A 17672-nucleotide genomic window follows, 5' to 3' on the forward strand; every position below is an offset into this window, starting at 1 on the left:
ATATATATATATATATTATATATATATATATATATATAACCCATATGAAAGGGTTAAACATTATTTTAGTTCATCTGGACAAGTATGTACGTGAATATCTGATATTCTGAACATTATCAGACTTGATGATTATACTTATAGTAGCAGCAGTGCCAACTAGTGGGCTAAAAGTAGCGTAACAGCACCAAAAGTATTAGGACAAAGTATTTTTTTATGAACACAATAACCCATTGAATAATATACGTTAGCATAGGTACTATTGATACTAATGGAACCCCTAATCTGTTTGGAACGTAATTCTGTGCACAGGAATGAAAAAGTATTCACCTTACTTTTTCAGTAAAGTGTACCAACTTACCAAAGTTCAAGTATTTTTGCTCAAAAGGTACCATTTGCAGAGCTATTTGTCAGACACTTGGATCTCTACGATTCTGAAACTCGATAGAAAACGACCGAGCTGGTTGACTGGGCTGGTGGAAATTTGGACCTAAATGGTCATCTGACACTGGTGTATATATCTAATAAATATATATATATATATATATATAATATATATAGATATTAAATATATATATATTTAAATATAAATTTTTAGATCTGTGTGGTGTGGTGTTGTTGATTTTCAAGAATGCTGTTTTAAGTTTCTTGTTAAGAACTCTGGGGACATAGGCCTGATGAATTTGTGTTTAGTTATACCCAATATACCTGTGTTGAAAGAACTTCCAGTTTGGCCTAAACTGTCATAAAAAATAAAAAAATTGATTGGGATGTAAACTTCTAAAGTGTTTTGCTTATACGCTTTCACATTATGGCGAAAAATTACTTGTGTAAAAATGGAAAATACTGTCGAGAACGAACGAAAACACTTGGCAAACTGTCAATTTGGTTTTTGTATAATATGGCACAAGGTCTAGAAAATTTGTTTTCTGATTCGACCTTAAGCATTGGAAATTTTTTACCAGTTTTATTAATACTCTGCCATAAACCGCTAAGTTAACAAAATAAAAATAATGCAAAGAACGAACAAAAAAAAAAACTAGCAAACATGGCTGACTGACACTGACAGTGACTGTGACAGGACTGACAGTTACTGACTTTACTTTGGAAGTTACCAAACAACTTTACAAAGCCGTGACCCCGTGAGTCTAGTGATGACAGTGTCTTCGTATTACGCCGAGGTTTTTATTTTTTTAAATGTGGAATGGTTGCTAAATAACGTAAAATCTGCGTTTTTGGTGGCATACTAGTGATGCGAAATAACGTAAAATCTGTATTTATGGTGGTACTCGTTACCTATGATTTTGCGGATTTCCATGTGGCCTATCCTAGTATAGTAGTAGGCCTATTGCGGCAACCAATGTTGTAGGCTAGTTCTGGCCTAGGCTATACTCTCTCCTCATAGGCCTACCTATTTTTACAGTTCGGAACAGCGGAACTTTATTCCTTGTCTTTAAATGGTAAGTCCAACCAATTCAGGTTACTTAAGTTGGGGACCTAGTAGGCCTAAGCGTGCGCATCAATAGCCTAGGTAATTGGATTTAAAAAAAAAATTCTCCAATATCCTTTCTTTATTCCCCCATCGCACCTCACGCGGTGCACCGTAGGCATTACATATAGGCTAGCTACTTTAGGTTCTCTGTAAGCTACCTACCAAGTAGCTACTAGGTAGATAGTAGTAGCTATTTCTTTGCCCTTAGCTGCATCCCCTTTCAAACATAGGGTAGACCCATCTGCTATGCTAAGAGCCCACTAGGAGATCTGTAGCCTAGCTATGTTAGACATTATGGTAAAATGTAAAGGAAATGGCTACACGAATATATGTAGCTCATCTACCTAATATAAATTTTTTGGTAGTAATTCCACTAGGTTATATACCTAAGTATTCCGCAGAGAAAAGTTGGGTATTTCTACAGAAGCAATCTGCGGTGGCCTAGACTATGGCAATTGACGTTTTCCTATGTTATTTTATCCACTGAACATGAATTTAAAGTAATATTTATTCGGACGACTGTAATTAACCCCCAAGGGCCAGTACTAAACACGGCGGTAATTCTTCAGAAGCAAGTCGCATCACCAGTTTCTAAAAGACAATTAACAATCCTTCATTTAATGGTGTTTTTTCAGTGAATCTCATCTTGTTTTCTGGAGGAAATGTTATTTTAACCCCCTTTTCCACCTTACAAGCTTGGGGGCCCCCAGTTGGGAATCAGGGGTTTTGGGTGGGGAAATACCAGAAAGGAGTGCTTTGCAGCAATAATAATTGGGAGCACCTAGAGATTCGCAGGCCCACTCGACCGCCGACCGAAATCGGCGGAAGAACACCAAAACCAATATGGTGGCGATACCAAAACAACAACAACAGAAAGTAGGGAGCGACTACATATCCACGACGATCGATTTATGTGCTGTCAGTAAGGCCGTGGCAGAACGGCGCTTTGCGCCTTATCCACATATTTAAAGATTCTTGGCAGGCACAGCATGTACTGGCAAGAGGTAATGTTGCGCTGCGCGCGCTAGCCGCAGGGGTTACAGTAAGGCTACTTACCGTGGCGGATCACACTTAAAGGCGTTCTTGTTGTAGTCGATCCGACAAATTGCTCCACAACACTCGCAGTTTTTTTTGCTTTAGAATTAAATTATATCTTTGAGCATATTCAATCACAACTTCTTCACCACCACTAGACAAATAATGATAAAATTCACCGTAAACCACATTGCACTGCAAACAGTTGGTAGGAAATCAAAGGTCTCTGTCAAAATTAATGCCAGAAGGGCCAGCCACTGCCTCTGCCATAGCTACAGGAAGACAAAATGCCGGTTTTTGCTTCATTATTCTAGTATTCAGTCAAAAACAAGGGGATACCATAGACACTGGACAGGTAACTTTATTACTCCGCTGAAATGCTAGTGAAACTTAGTTTTCGACTAAAGTCGTTCGTAATTGGTTATGAAACCCATGACGTCATAACGATGTCACACCTCTCAGCCAATAATGAGTAACTGGAACTGCTTTTGTTTGCGTAAGAAAGTAAGTTAGAGGGCTCATTAAAAGTAAACATTACTGTAGAGGAAACACCTCTCCTGACTTAGGAAAAATTCGAGGTAAAAATTTATCAAGCTCATTTAATTCCACCCCTTTCAATCTCTCATATAATGACTATAATTTTTATATTGCTTTTCACATGCTCTTTCCATGTGGGTGAGTATATATTTTAATATCCAGTGCGGAGTGCTTCTGAAGATTACCTTTAGGACTGGCCCCTGGTGTTAATTACAGTCGTCCGAATAAATATTACTTAAAATTCTTGTTCATTAGGTAAAACTGCATAGAAAAACCGCAACTGCCATAGTCTGAGCCACCGCGGATAGTTACCCTAGATCTACCAAAAGTTGTGCATTATAGCTTTAGTACTAGTATACCTAATGCTGTAAAGTTGAGGTAAAATAAGAAATGCACCAAGATAATGAAAACTTTTGCTGTCTTATGTTCATGTTTCAATGTTCATCCCCTAGGGACTGGTGTACCAAAGATAGAAACTTCTCGGCCCGTCATGTTTTAGCTAGTACAAGCCAGTCAAGGATGAAAGTAAAAATTTAAACAAAAAATGACAAATTTCTTCGGTACATTATCCAAAAGATCACACTTTATTTGTATTATAGGCTACCTAGAAATGCTTTTTCTATAGTCTTCAGTCCAGAAATGGCAGTCCTACATTTTCTGGTATAGTTTTAGAAATTGTCATCAGTACGTTACGCTATTTTACCCCATATTAAGGTAGAATTACAAAAAACTCAAATCGCTGCCATCATGACTAGTGATTATATTTGATTTCCCAAGGCTTGGAGGGCTCTGGAACATGAGTAGGCCTAATCTTAAACAGCTGTGTATGCTATACATGTAACTTGTAGTTTATACTTAGAATTGTTGAAGTAACTGACATATGATTAAGTGGATGTGGGTTATATTATTAGAAAATAATTAGCTTTTACCATAATTTTATTCGTGGGCTGAAAATATGTATATTTTTTTACTGTTTTCTTTGAATGCATCTGATATTCATTCATTTCATTATCCTTTTACCTTAATTATATGGGACCTGTGTGGAGAATTACAAAGTGAGTGAGATATATTTAACCTAACCTAACCTAATCTAGGACCCAGATATAGCTACCCTCAGACTTGTGTAATCTGTGAAGGGGTTAACCTATGCTTTGCCAAACTTTTCCTTTAGTGAGGCTGTGGGTTCTAGACACTTGCTCAGGTTCTATCTGTAAATGCTCCCACCCTGTTACCACCAGTTTAACTAATTAGTTGAAAAGTTTAAATGACTGATCTCAGCTTGTACTTGGGACCATTCTTATATAAATGGTTTTAGTTTGTATACCTATGAAAATACAAATTACTCTTAAGAATTTTTATTGTGTAGTACTCAGAAATAAATCTTTACCATACTTGTATGCTATTTAAAGAGATTTGTAGGTTAAGGTCAAGAGATTTGTAGTTTTCTGGTATTATTGATTACCATGTTTGACTGTTAGGTGACAGAGGTTTGTGTAATGTTGCTTGCTGAAATATTCTTTGCATTATTATCATTATTATGACTGAAAATACAAAATATTGTGAGTATATACTCTTACTTCTGATTGCTGAGAATTATGGGTAGTAATATATGAAAGTCTAAAGGAACTTTTCATTGCTTTATGAAGTAAATTCGTTTTGATTTTTGTTTTGTTTTTTCTTTTACAGAGCTCGCCATCGTTCTGCTTTAAAGGTAAGTGGTGCTTAATCTTGTTTTTCTCTTGTTTTAACCATAGCTGTTGGAAACTTTCTACTTATCCCTGACGCCATTGGTTAGTATAAATTGTATTTTAGGACTACATAGGCATTCATTTGTGTATAGGTAATTTTATTACTTTCAGTTATATCTAAATCATGGTTTAGAAAGTGAACTGAATGTAATTTTGAGTAATTGGGCTTGTCTGGCATGATGACTTTGACATGGCAATTTTGAGTTACAGGCTCTTTAATTGAGTAGGTACTGTAAGATTGAATGGTATGAAGATTCCTAAGTACTATATACTAGGAAGGGCAAGATCCATGATAAGGTTTTATCTTTTAAATTTTTTTTATTATTTAGGTAGCTTTTACTCCTGTTCTGCATGTCGGTTTCTGAAGGTTGATTCCAATAGGTATTTTAATATTTCTGTTTGATGAGAAATGAAGCTCTTTGTTGTGCCAACATCCTTGTTAGTTAAGATACTTAATAGCTCCAGGGGGAAAAAAATTGTCAGTTTAACAAATTCTTGTAAGGGGTAAAAATGAAGTTTTATGTATACTTTAAGATGTTTTGTATTTCACAATGGCTTTCTGCTTTATAGCAACCAATAATTCAGGGAAAGCTGATCATAGGTATTTTTGTTCAGGTTATTATTCATTATTTGGTAGAGGTTAGATGTGGTGATTGTGTAGTAGAGATCCTTAAAACCAAGCATGTATGCCTTTTATAGCAAGAGATAACTCTGGGAAAAAGTACATTTTTATTTGAATTTACTGGCTACGTTTTAACATGTTTACTCTAGGGTGTCCTGTCCTAGGAATTTATTAAAATCATACTTTTTTAATGTTGAAATTTAACCGTCTCTTGTGAGAATATGGTATGAACCACCTTTAAGAAGTTGGTGCAACATCTGTTCCTAGACTGCCCTAGCCCCTATTTACTTCTTTCCTCAACATCTGTCCCTTGACTGCCCTAACTCCTATTTACTTCATTCCTATACGTCTGTCCCTTGACTGCACTAACCCCTATTTACTTCTTTCCTCAACATCCGTCCGTAGCCCCTATTTACTTCTTTCCTCAACATCTGTCCCTTGACTGCCCTAACTCATATTTACTTCATTCCTATACATCTGTACCCTGACTGCATAACCCCCTATACTACTTTTCCTCAACATCTGTCCCTTGACTGCCCTAGCCCTATTTACTTCTTCCTCAACATCTGGTCCCTTGACTGCCTACGCCCATATGTACTTCCTTTCCTCCCACATCTTTCCTACTGGTCTAAGCCCCTATTTACTTCTTCTCAAAATATGTCCCTGGCGCCCCTAGCCCCTTTAATTATATTCCTTTCCTCCCAACAATCGTTCCCTTTAACTGCCATAAGCCACATTACCTTTCCTCAACATCGTCCCTTGACTGCCCTAGCTATTTATTTCTTTCCTCCCAATCAGTTCCTTGACTGCTAAGCCCCTATTTACCTTCCTCCCCAACATCTTTCCGCGGTGCCCCTTTAACCACCCTTATTACTGCCCTTTTTCCTTCCAAATCTATTCCTTACTGGGCCCTAGGCCCCTAAATACTTCTTTCCTCAACATCTGTTTCCTTGACTGTGCTGCCCCTATTATTCCTTCCTCAACTCTTATTCCTGACTGCCCTAGGCCCTATTTACTTCTATCCTCAACATCTGTCCCTTGGACTGCCCTAGCCCAGATTTACTTCTTTCCTCACATCTGTCCCTTGACTGTCCTAGCCCCTATTTACTTCTTGTCTCCTCAACATCTGGTCCCTTGACTGCCCTAGCCCCTATTTACTTCGTTCCTCAACATCTGTGCCTTAACGCCCTAAGCCCCTATTTACTTCTTTCCTCAACCTCTGTCCCTTAGACTGCCCTAGCCCCTATTTAATTCTTTTTCCTCAACATCAGTTTTTCCTTGACTGCCCTATCCCCTCTTTACTTCTTTTCCCCCAACATCTGTTCATCTGCTTTGCCTATCCACTATTTCCTGCTTTCCTCAACATATATTCCTTGACTGCCTAGCCCGCATTACTGCTTTTCCTCAACATCTATTCCTTGACTGTGCTAGCCCCCCCCCCCCTATTTTACCTTCCTTCCTCAACACTATTCCTTGCTGCCCTAGCCCTATTTGACCTTCTTTTCGTCAACACCTCTGTTCCTTGACTGAACTAGGCCCCTATGTTTACTTCTTTCCTCAACATCTATTCCTTGAACTGCCCTAGCCCATATTTACTTCTTTCCTCAACATCTGTTCCTTGACTGAACTAGCCCCTATATTCCTTCCTTCCTCAACATCTATTCTTGACTGCCCCTAGCCCCTATTTACTTCCTTCCTAAACAGCTATTCCTTGACTGCCCTAGCCCCTTTTACTTCCTTCCTCAACAGCTATTCCTTGACTGCCCTAGCCTCTATTTACTTTTTTCCTCAACAATCGGTCCCTTGACTGCCCTACCCCTATTTTAATTCTTTTCCTCGAACATCTGTTCCTTGATTGACTAGCCCCTATTTACTTCTTTTCCTCAAACATATCTGTCCTTAACTGCCCTGCCCCTATTTCCTTCCTTCCTCAACATCTTGTCCTTGACTGGCCCTAGCCCCTATTTACTTCTTTCCTCAACATCTGTCCCCTTGACTGCCCTAGCCCTATTTACTTCTTTCCTCAACATCTTTCCTTGACTGCCCTAGCCCCATTTACTTCGCTTCCATAACCTCGTTTTCCTTCCTGCCCACCCCTATACTATTTTCCTCAACATCTGTTCTTGACTGTCCTATCCCCTATGTACTCTCTTCTCACAGCTGTTCCTTGACTGCCCTAGCCCTATTCCTTCTTTCCTCACATCTGTTCCTTGACTGCCCTAGCCCTTATTTACTTCCTTCCTCAACATCTGTCCTTGACTGCCTAGCCCCTTTTAATTCTTTCCTCACATCTGTCCTTGACTGCCCTAGCCCGTATTTACTTCTTTTCCTCAACATCTGTTCCTTGCTGCCCTGGCCCTATTACTTCTTATCTCAACATCTGTCCCCTTGACTTGCCTAGCCCCTATTTACTTCTTTCCTCAACATCTGTCCCTTGACTGCCCTAGCCCCTATTTACTGCTTTCCTCATCATCTATTCCTTGACTGCCCTAGCCCCTATTTACTTCTTTTCTCAACATCTGTTCCTTGACTGCCCTAGCTCCTATTTACTTCTTTTCTCAACATCTGTCCCTTAACTGCCCTAGCCCCTATTTACTTCTTTCCTCAACATCCTTTCCTTCACTGCCCTAGCCTCTATTTACTTCTTTCCTCAACATCTGTTCCTTCACTGCCCTAGCCTCTATTTACTTCTTTCCTCAACATCTGTTCCTTCACTGCCCTAGCCTCTATTTACTTCTTTCCTCAACATCTGTTCCTAGACTGCCCTAGCCTCTATTTACTTCTTTCCTCAACTTCTGTTCCTCGACTGCCCTAGCCTCTATTTACTTTTTTCCTCAACTTCTGTTCCTCGACTGCCCTAGCCTCTATTTACTTTTTTCCTCAACATCTGTTCCTTGACTGCCCTAGCCTCTATTTACTTTTTTCCTCAACATCTGTTCCTCGACTGCCCTAGCCTCTATTTACTTTTTTCCTCAACATCTGTTCCTCGACTGCCCTAGCCTCTATTTACTTTTTTCCTCAACATCTGTTCCTCGACTGCCCTAGCCTCTATTTACTTTTTTCCTCAACATCTGTTCCTCGACTGCCCTAGCCTCTATTTACTTTTTTCTTCAACATCTGTTCCTCGACTGCCCTAGCCTCTATTACTTTTTTTTCCTCAACACCTGTTCCTCGACTGCCCTAGCCTCTATTTACTTTTTTCCTCTACATCTGTTCCTCTACTGCCCTAGCCTCTATTTACTTTTTTCCTCAACATCTGTTCCTCGACTGCCCTAGCCTCTATTTACTTCTTTCCTCAACATCTGTTCCTCGACTGCCCTAGCCTCTATTTACTTTTTTCCTCAACATCTGTTCCTCGCCTGCCCTAGCCTCTATTTACTTCTTTCCTCAACATCTGTTCCTAGACTGCCCTAGCCTTTATTTACTTCTTTGCTCAACATCTGTTCCTCGACTGCCCTAGCCTCTATTTACTTTTTTCCTCAACATCTGTTCCTCGACTGCCCTAGCCTCTATTTACTTTTTTCCTCAATATCTGTTCCTCGACTGCCCTAGCCCCTATTTACTTTTTTCCCCAACATCTGTTCCTCGACTGCCCTAGCCCCTATTTACTTCTTTTCCCAACATCTGTTCCTCGACTGCCCTAGCCTCTATTTACTTTTTTCCTCAACATCTGTTCCTAGACTGCCCTAGCCTCTATTTACTTCTTTCCTCAACACTGTTCTCGACTGCTAGCCTTTATTTACTTCTTTCTCAACATCTGTTTCCTCGAATGCCATATCTCTATTTACTTTTTTCCTCAACAATATGTTCTTCGACTGCCCTAGCCTCTATTTACTTTTTTCCTCAACATCTGTTCCTCGACTGCCCTAACCGCTATTTACTTTTTCCTCAACATTGTTCTCGATGCCCTAGCCTCTATTTACTTTTTTCCTCAACATCTGTTCCTCGACTGCCCTAGCTCTATTTACTTCTTTTCCTCAACATCTGTTCCTCGACTGCCCTAGCCTCTTATTTACTCTTTTCTAACATCTGTTCCTCGACTGCCCTAGCCCTCTATTTACATTTTTCCTCAACATCTGTTCCTAGACTGCCCTAGCCTCTATTTACTTCTTTCCTCAACATCGGTTCTCGACTGCCCTAGCCTCTATTTAAATTTTTTCCTCAACATCTGTTTCCTAGACTGCCCTAGGCCTCTATTTACTTCTTTCATCAAAACATCGTTCCTTGACTGCCCTAGCCCCTATTACTTCTTCCTCACAACTGTTACTCGACTGCCCTAGCCTCTATTTACTTCTTTCCTCAACATCTGTTACCTAGACTACCCTAGCCTCTATTTACTTCTTTCATCAACATCTGTTCCTTGACTGCCCTAGTCCCTATTTACTTCTTTCCCCAACATCTGTTCCTCGACTGCCCTAGCCTCTATTTACTTCTTTCTTCAACATCTGTTCTCGAACCTGCCCTAGCCCTATTTACTTCTTTCCTCAACATCTGTTCCTCGATGCCTAACCATATTTTACTTATTTCCTCAACAAACTGTTCATAGACTGCCTTAGCATCTATTTACTTCTTTCCTCAAACATCTGATTTCCTGACTGCCCTAGCCCTCTATTACTTCTTTCCTCAACATCTGTTCCTCGACTGCCCTAGCCTCTATTTACTTTTTCCCTCAACATCTGTTCCTAGACTACCCTAGCCTCTATTTACTTCTTTCCTCAACATCTGTTCCTCGACTGCCCTAGCCTCTGTTTACTTTTTTCCTCAACATCTGTTCCTAGACTGCCCTAGCCTCTATTTACCTCTTTCCTCAACATCTGTTCCTCGATTGCCCTAGCCCCTATTTACTTCTTTCCTCAACATCTGTTCCTCGACTGCTCTAGCCTCTATTTACATTTTTCCTCAACAACTGTTCCTAGACTGTCCTAGCCTCTATTTACTTCTTTCCTCAACATCTGTTCCTCGACTGCCCTAGCCTCTATTTACTTCTTTCCTCAACATCTGTTCCTCGACTGCCCTAGCCTCTATTTACTTCTTTCCTCAACATCTGTTCCTCGACTGCCCTAGCCTCTATTTACTTTTTTCCTCAACATCTGTTCCTAGACTGCCCTAGCCCCTATTTACTTCTTTCCTCAACATCTGTTCCTTGACTGCCCTAGGCCCTATTTACTTCTTTCCTCAACATCTGTTCCTCGACTGCCTTAGCCTCTATTTACTTCTTTCCTCAACATCTGTTCCTCGACTGCCCTAGCCTCTATTTACTTTTTTCCTCAACATCTGTTCCTAGACTGCCCTAGCCTCTATTTACTTCTTTCCTCAATATTTGTTCCTAGACTGCCCTAGCCTCTATTTACTTCTTTCCTCAACATCGGTTCCTAGACTGCCCTAGCCTCTATTTACTTCTTTCCTCAACTTCTGTCCTTGACTGCCCCTAGCCCCTATTTATTCTTTCCTCAACTAGTTCCTGGACTGCCCTAACCCTATTTAATTTCTTTCCACAAACATCTGTTCCTTGACTGCCCTAGCCCTTTATTTACTTCTTTCCTCGACATTCTGTCCCTTGACTGCCCTAGCCCCTATTTACCTTCTTTCCTCCCCACATCTGTTCCTTGACTGTCCTAGCCCCGTACTTTACTTCTCCTCAACATCTGTTTCCTTGACTGTCCCGAGCCCCTATTTACTTTTTTCCCCCAACATCTGTTCCTTGACTGTCCGGTAGCCCGTATTTACTTCTTTCCTCAACATCTGTCCCTTGACTGCCCTAGACCCTATTTACTCTTTCCTTCAAATCATGTTTTCCTTGACTGCCCTAGCCCCTATTTTACTTCTTTCCTCAACATTCTGTCCTTGACTGCCCTAGCCCCATATTTACTTCCTTCCTTTACATCTGTCCTCGACTGCCCTAGCCTCTATTTACTATTTCCTCAACATCTGTTCGGACTGTTTCCTGAGACTTTGCCCTATCCTCTATTTTACGTTCTTATTTCCCTCAACATCTGTTCCTTGATGCCCTAGCCCGACTTCCTCATGACTTGCCCTTATTTTATATTCTTTCCATAACATCTGTTCCTGACAATGCCCTAGCCTCTATATTACTATCTTTCCTCAACATCTGTCTCGACTGCCTAGCCTCTATACTTTTTCCTCAACATCTGTTCCTAGACTGCCCTAGCCTCTGTTTACTTTTTTTCCCGCAACATCTGTTCCTTGACTACCGTGCCCTAGCCCCTATTTACTTCTTTCCTCAACATTTCTGTTCCTCGATCTGTGCCCTAGCCGCCCCTATTACTTCTTTCCTAAAACAACATGACTGTTTCCTCCACGACATTCCCTAGCCTCTATTACTTTTCTTTTTCTCAAAACATCTGTTCCTAAATGCCCTAGTTTCCTTCTTTTAACCATCTATTCCTTTCACTTACCTTTCATTCTTTTGTCAACATCTGTTAAATGAATGCCCTAGCCTCTATTTACTTCTTTCCCTTCAAACAAACCTGTTCTTGACTGTGCCCCTAGCCTCCTAGCCCTTACTTTCTCTCCTCAACATCTGTTCCTCGACTGCCCTATGCCTCATTTACTTCTTTCCCTCATATCTGTTCTCGACTGCCCTAGCCTATTTACTTCTTCCTCCAACATCTGTTCCTTGACTGCCTAGCCCACCCCTATTTACCCTTCTTTCCACAACATATGTTCCTTGACTGCCCTAGCCCTATTTATTCTTGTTTCCTCAACATCTGTCCTTTGACTGCCCTAGACCCGTATTACTTCTTTCCTCAACATCTGTTCCTTGACTGTCCTAGCCCGTATTTACTTCTTTCCTCAACATCTGTTCCTTGACTGCCCTAGCCCCTATTTACTTCTTTCCTCAACATCTGTTCCTTGACTGCCCTAGCCCCTATTTACTTCTTTCCTCAACATCTGTCCCTTGACTGCCCTAGCCCCTATTTACTTCTTTCCTCAACATCTGTTCCTTGACTGCCCTAGCCCCTATTTACTTCTTTCCTCAACATCTGTTCCTTGACTGCCCTAGCCCCTATTTACTTCCTTCTTCAACATCTGTTCCTCGACTGCCCTAGCCCCTATTTACTATTTTCCTCAATATCTGTTCCTAGACTGCCCCAGCCTCTATTTACTTCTTTCCTCAACATCTGTTCCTTGACTGCCCTAGCCCCTATTTACTTCTTTCCTCAACATCGTCCTCGACTGCCTTAGCCTCTATTTACTCTTTCCTCAACATCGTTCCTCGACTGCCCTAGCCTCCCCCACCTATTTTACTTTTTTCTTCTAACATATGGTTCCTTGACTGCCCTTGCCCCTATTTACTTCTTTCCTCAACATCTGTTCCTCGACTGCCCTAACCCCTATTTACTTCTTTCCTCAACATCTGTTCCTTGACTTCCCTAGCCTCTCTTTACTTCTTTTCTCAACATCTGTTCCTTGACTGCCCTAGCCCCTATTTACTTCTTTCCTCAACATCTGTTCCTTGACTGCCCTAGCCCCTATTTACTTCTTTCCTCAACATCTGTTCCTTGACTGCCCTAGCCCCTATTTACTTCTTTCCTCAACATCTGTTCCTTGACTGCCCTAGCCCCTATTTACTTCTTTCCTCAACATCTGTCCCTTGACTGCCCTAGCCCCTATTTACTTCTTTCCTCAACATCTGTTCCTTGACTGCCCTAGCCCCTATTTACTTCTTTCCTCAACATCTGTTCCTTGACTGTCCTAGCCTGTATTTACTTCTTTCCTCAACATCTGTTCCTTGACTGTCCTAGCCTGTATTTACTTCTTTCCTCAACATCTGTTCCTAGACTGCCCTAGCCCCTATTTACTTCTTTCCTCAACATCTGTCCCTTGACTGCCCTAGCCCCTATTTACTTCTTTCCTCAACATCTGTTCCTTGACTGCCCTAGCCCCTATTTACTTCTTTCCTCAACATCTGTTCCTTGACTTCCCTAGCCTCTATTTACTTCTTCATCAACATCCCTCAGTTCCTTGACTGCCCTAGCCCTATTTACTTCTTTCCTCAACATCTGTTCCTTGACTGCCCTAGCCCCTATTTACTTCCTTCTTCAACATCTGTTCCTCGACTGCCCTAGCCTCTATTTACTATTTTCCTCAACATCTGTTCCTAGACTGCCCTAGCCTCTATTTACTTCTTTCCTCAACATCTGTTCCTTGACTGCCCTAGCCCCTATTTACTTCTTTCCATAACATCTGTTCCTCGACTGCCTTAGCCTCTATTTACATCTTTCCTCAACATCTGTTCCTCGACTGCCCTAGCCCTTATTTACTTCTTTCCTCAACATCTGTCCCTTGACTGCCCTAGCCCCTATTTACTTCTTTCCTCAACATCTGTTCCTTGACTGCCCTAACCCCTATTTACTTCTTTCCTCAACATCTGTTCCTTGACTGCCCTAGCCCCTATTTACTTCTTTCCTCAACATCTGTTCCTTGACTGCCCTAGCCCCTATTTACTTCTTTCCTCAACATCTGTTCCTTGACTGCCCTAGCCCCTATTTACTTCTTTCCTCAACATCTGTTCCTTGACTGCCCTAGCCCCTATTTACTTCTTTCCTCAACATCTGTTCCTTGACTGCCCTAGCCCCTATTTACTTCTTTCCTCAACATCTGTTCCTTGACTGCCCTAGCCCCTATTTACTTCTTTCCTCAACATCTGTTCCTTGACTGCCCTAGCCCCTATTTACTGCCTTCCCCAACATCTGTTCCTTGACTGCCCTAGCCCCTATTTACTTCTTTCCTCAACATCTGTTCCTAGGACGCCCTAGGCCCGTATTTACTTCTTTCTTCCTCATCCATCTGTTCCCTTGACTGCCCATAGCCTCTATTTACACTTCTTTCCTCAACATCTGGTTCCCTTGACTGCCCTAGCCCGTATTTAACTTCTTTCCGCCCAACATCTGTTCCATTGACTGCCCTAGCCCGTAATTTACGTATTTGATTTCCAAACAAAATCTGTTCCTTGACTGCCCTAGGCCTATATTTATTCTTTTCCATCAACAATCTCGTTCCTTGACTGCACCCTAGGCCCATATTTACTTATTTCCATTAACATCTGTTCTAGACTGCCCGAGCCTCCTTATTTACTTACTCTTTCCTTCAAACAACTTGTTCTTTGAACTGCCATAGCCCAGTATTTGACTTCTTTCCTCAATAGCTGTTCCTTAGGACTAGCCCTAACCCCTAACCCCTTTATTTAATTCTTTCCTCAACGTACTGTTACTTGGACTGCCCAAGCACCCGTATTTACTTCTGTTTTCCTTAACATCTGTTCCTAGACGCCCTAGCCGGTTAGTTACCTTCTTTAACCTCAAACATTCTTGTTCCTTGACTTGCCTTAAGCCCTCCCTATTTACTTCTTTCCTAAACCATCCTGTCCTTGATTGCCACCCTACCCACCTTATTACCGTTCTTTCCTCAACCATCCCTGTTCCTTACTGCCCTTAGCCCCTAACCCATTTACTTCTTTCCTCAACCATAATGTTTCTTGACTGCCATAGCCCCTATTTACTTCCTTCCTTAAACATCTGTTCCGGACGTTGCCATAAGCCCCTAATTACTTCTTCTCCTTCCCCAACATTCCTGTTCCCTTGACCCCTGCCCTTAAGCCCCTATTTACTTCCTTTCCTCAACATCTGTTCCCTTGACTGCCCTAGCCCCTTTATTTACCTTCCCTTCCCGAACCATCTGTTCCTGACCATGCCCTAGCCCCTATTTACTTCTTTCCTAAACATCTGTTCCGACTGCCCTAGCCCGTATTTACTTCTTTCCCCAACAATTCTGTTCCTTTGACTGCCCCTAAGCCTTCCTATTGACTTTCTTCCTTCCTCCCAACCCCATTTCCTAAAATCCTTGGACCTGCCATAGACCCGTTTATTTACCTTCTTCCCTTCCCCAACAAATCTGTTCCCCTAGACTTCCCTTTAGCCCCCGTTATTACTTCCTTTCCTCCCACCCAATCTGTTCCTTTGACCCTGCCCTAGCCCTTCCCTATTATTCTTTCCTCAACAATCTGTTTCTGACTGCCCTTAGCCCTGTATTTACCCTTCCTTTCCTTTAACAAATTTCCTTGTTCCCTAGGACTGCCCTATGCCTCTATTTTACTTATTTCCTCAACATCTGTTCCTTGACTGCCCCTAGCCCCGTATTTACTTTCTTTCCTCAATAAATCTGTCCTTGACTGCCCTAGCCCCTATTTACTTCTTTCCTCAACGTCTGTTACTTGACTGCCAAGCCCGTATTTACTTCTTTCCTTAACATCTGTTCCTAGACTGCCCTAGCCCTATTTACTTCCTTCCTCAACATCTGTTCCTAGACTGTCCTAGCCCTATTTACTCTTCTTTCCTCAACATCTGTTCCTTGACTGCCCTAGCACCCATTATTTCTTTCCTTAATCAGCCTGTTTCTTGACTGCCTTGGCCCCCTTATTTACTTCTTTCTTCCAACGTGTGGTTTCCTTGACTGCCCCTAGCCCCCTATTTACTTCTTTCCTCAACATCTGTCTCCCCCTTGACTGCCCTAGCACCTATTTACTTCCTTCCTCAACATCTGTTTCCTTTGACTTGCCCTAGCCCCTATTTACTTCCTTCCTCCTAAAACTGTTCTTTGCCTTGCCCTTTAGCCCCTATTACCTTTCACAACAACATCTTTTCCTTGACTGCCCTAGCCCCTATTTACTTTCCTTCCTCAACATCCTGTTCCCTTGACCTGCCCTAGCACCCCATATTTACTTCTTTCCTCAACATCTGTTCCTAGACTGCCCCTAGCCCCAGTATTTACTTTCTTAACTCAAACATCTGTTCCTTGACTGCCCTAGCATCTAATTTACTTTCTTTCCCTCAACATCTGTTCCTTGACTGCCCTAGCCCCTATTTACTTCTTTCCTCAACATCTGTTCCTAGACTGCCCTAGCCCGTATTTACTTCTTTCCTCAACATCTGTTCCTTGACTGCCCTAGCCTCTATTTACTTCTTTCCTCAACATCTGTTCCTTGACTGCCCTAGCCCGTATTTACTTCTTTCCTTAACATCTGTTCCTAGACTGCCCTAGCCTCTATTTACTTCTTTCCTCAACATCTGTTCCTTGACTGCCCTAGCCCGTATTTACTTCTTTCCTCAATATCTGTTCCTTGACTGCCCTAGCCCCTATTTACTTCTTTCCTCAACGTCTGTTACTTGACTGCCCTAGCCCCTATTTACTTCTTTCCACAACATCTGTTCCTTGACTGCCCTAGCCCCTACTATTTCTTCTTTCCACTACATCTGTCTTGATTCCCTAGCCCCCTATTACTTCCTTCCTCCCAACATCTGGTCCCTTGACTGCCCTAGCCCCTATTTACTCTTTCCTCAACATCTGTTCCTGACTGTCCTAGCCCGTATTTACTTCTTTCCTCCAAACATCTGTTCCTTGACTGTCCTAGCCTGTATTTACTTCTTTCCTCAAACATCTGTTCCTTGACTGACTAGCCCCTATTTACTTCTTTCCTCAAACATTCTGTTCCTAGACTGCCTAGCCCTATTTACTTCTTTCTTCAACATCTGTTCCTTGACTGGGGGGGCCTAGCCCCTATTTACTTCTTTCCTCAACATCTGTCCCTTGCTGCCCTAGCCCCCTATTTACCTTCCTTCCTCAAACATCTGTTCTTAGACTGTCCTAGCCCTATTTACTTCTTTCTCAACATCTGTTCCTTGACTGCCCTAGCCCCCCCAATTTTACTTCTTTCCCTTATCATCTGTTACCTAGACTTGCCTTACAGCCCCTATTACTTCTTTCTTAACATCTGTCCTTGACTGCCCTAGCCCTATTTATTCTTTCCTCAAACATCTGTCCCTTGACTGCTAGCCCCTATTTACTTCCTTCCTCAACATCATTCCTTGACTGCCCTAGCCCCTATTTTTACTTCCTTTCTCAACATCTGTTCCTTGACTGCCCTAGCCCCTATTTACTTCCACTTTTCAACATCTGTTCCTTGACTGCCTCCCGAAAACCCCTATTTACTTACTTCCTCAACATCTGTTCCTGACTGCCCTAGCCCGTTATTTACTTCTTCCTCAACATCTGTTCCTTGACTGCCCTAGCCCCTATTTACTTCCTTCCTCAATATCTGTTCCTTGACTGCCCTAGCCCTATTTACTGCCTTCCCCAACATCTGTTCCTTGACTGCCTTAGCCCCTATACTTTACTTCCTTCCTCAAATCTGTTCTTGACTGCCTAGCCCCTATTTACTTCG

At 41.8% G+C, this 17672-nt stretch overlaps 1 long non-coding RNA gene across 1 annotated transcript in view; it reads left to right on the forward strand.

The window, feature by feature from the left end:
- Positions 1–890: 890 nt before the first annotated feature.
- Positions 891–17672, forward strand: part of LOC135206912 (uncharacterized) — a 377133-nt gene continuing 360351 nt past the window's right edge. Inside the window, exons 1-2 of the long non-coding RNA XR_010312843.1 lie at positions 891–1457; positions 4748–4772. This is a non-coding gene — a long non-coding RNA (uncharacterized LOC135206912). The remainder of the gene's footprint in view (positions 1458–4747; positions 4773–17672) is intronic.

Source organism: Macrobrachium nipponense, chromosome 31, assembly GCF_015104395.2.
Source record: "Macrobrachium nipponense isolate FS-2020 chromosome 31, ASM1510439v2, whole genome shotgun sequence".
Taxonomy (NCBI): domain Eukaryota; kingdom Metazoa; phylum Arthropoda; class Malacostraca; order Decapoda; family Palaemonidae; genus Macrobrachium; species Macrobrachium nipponense.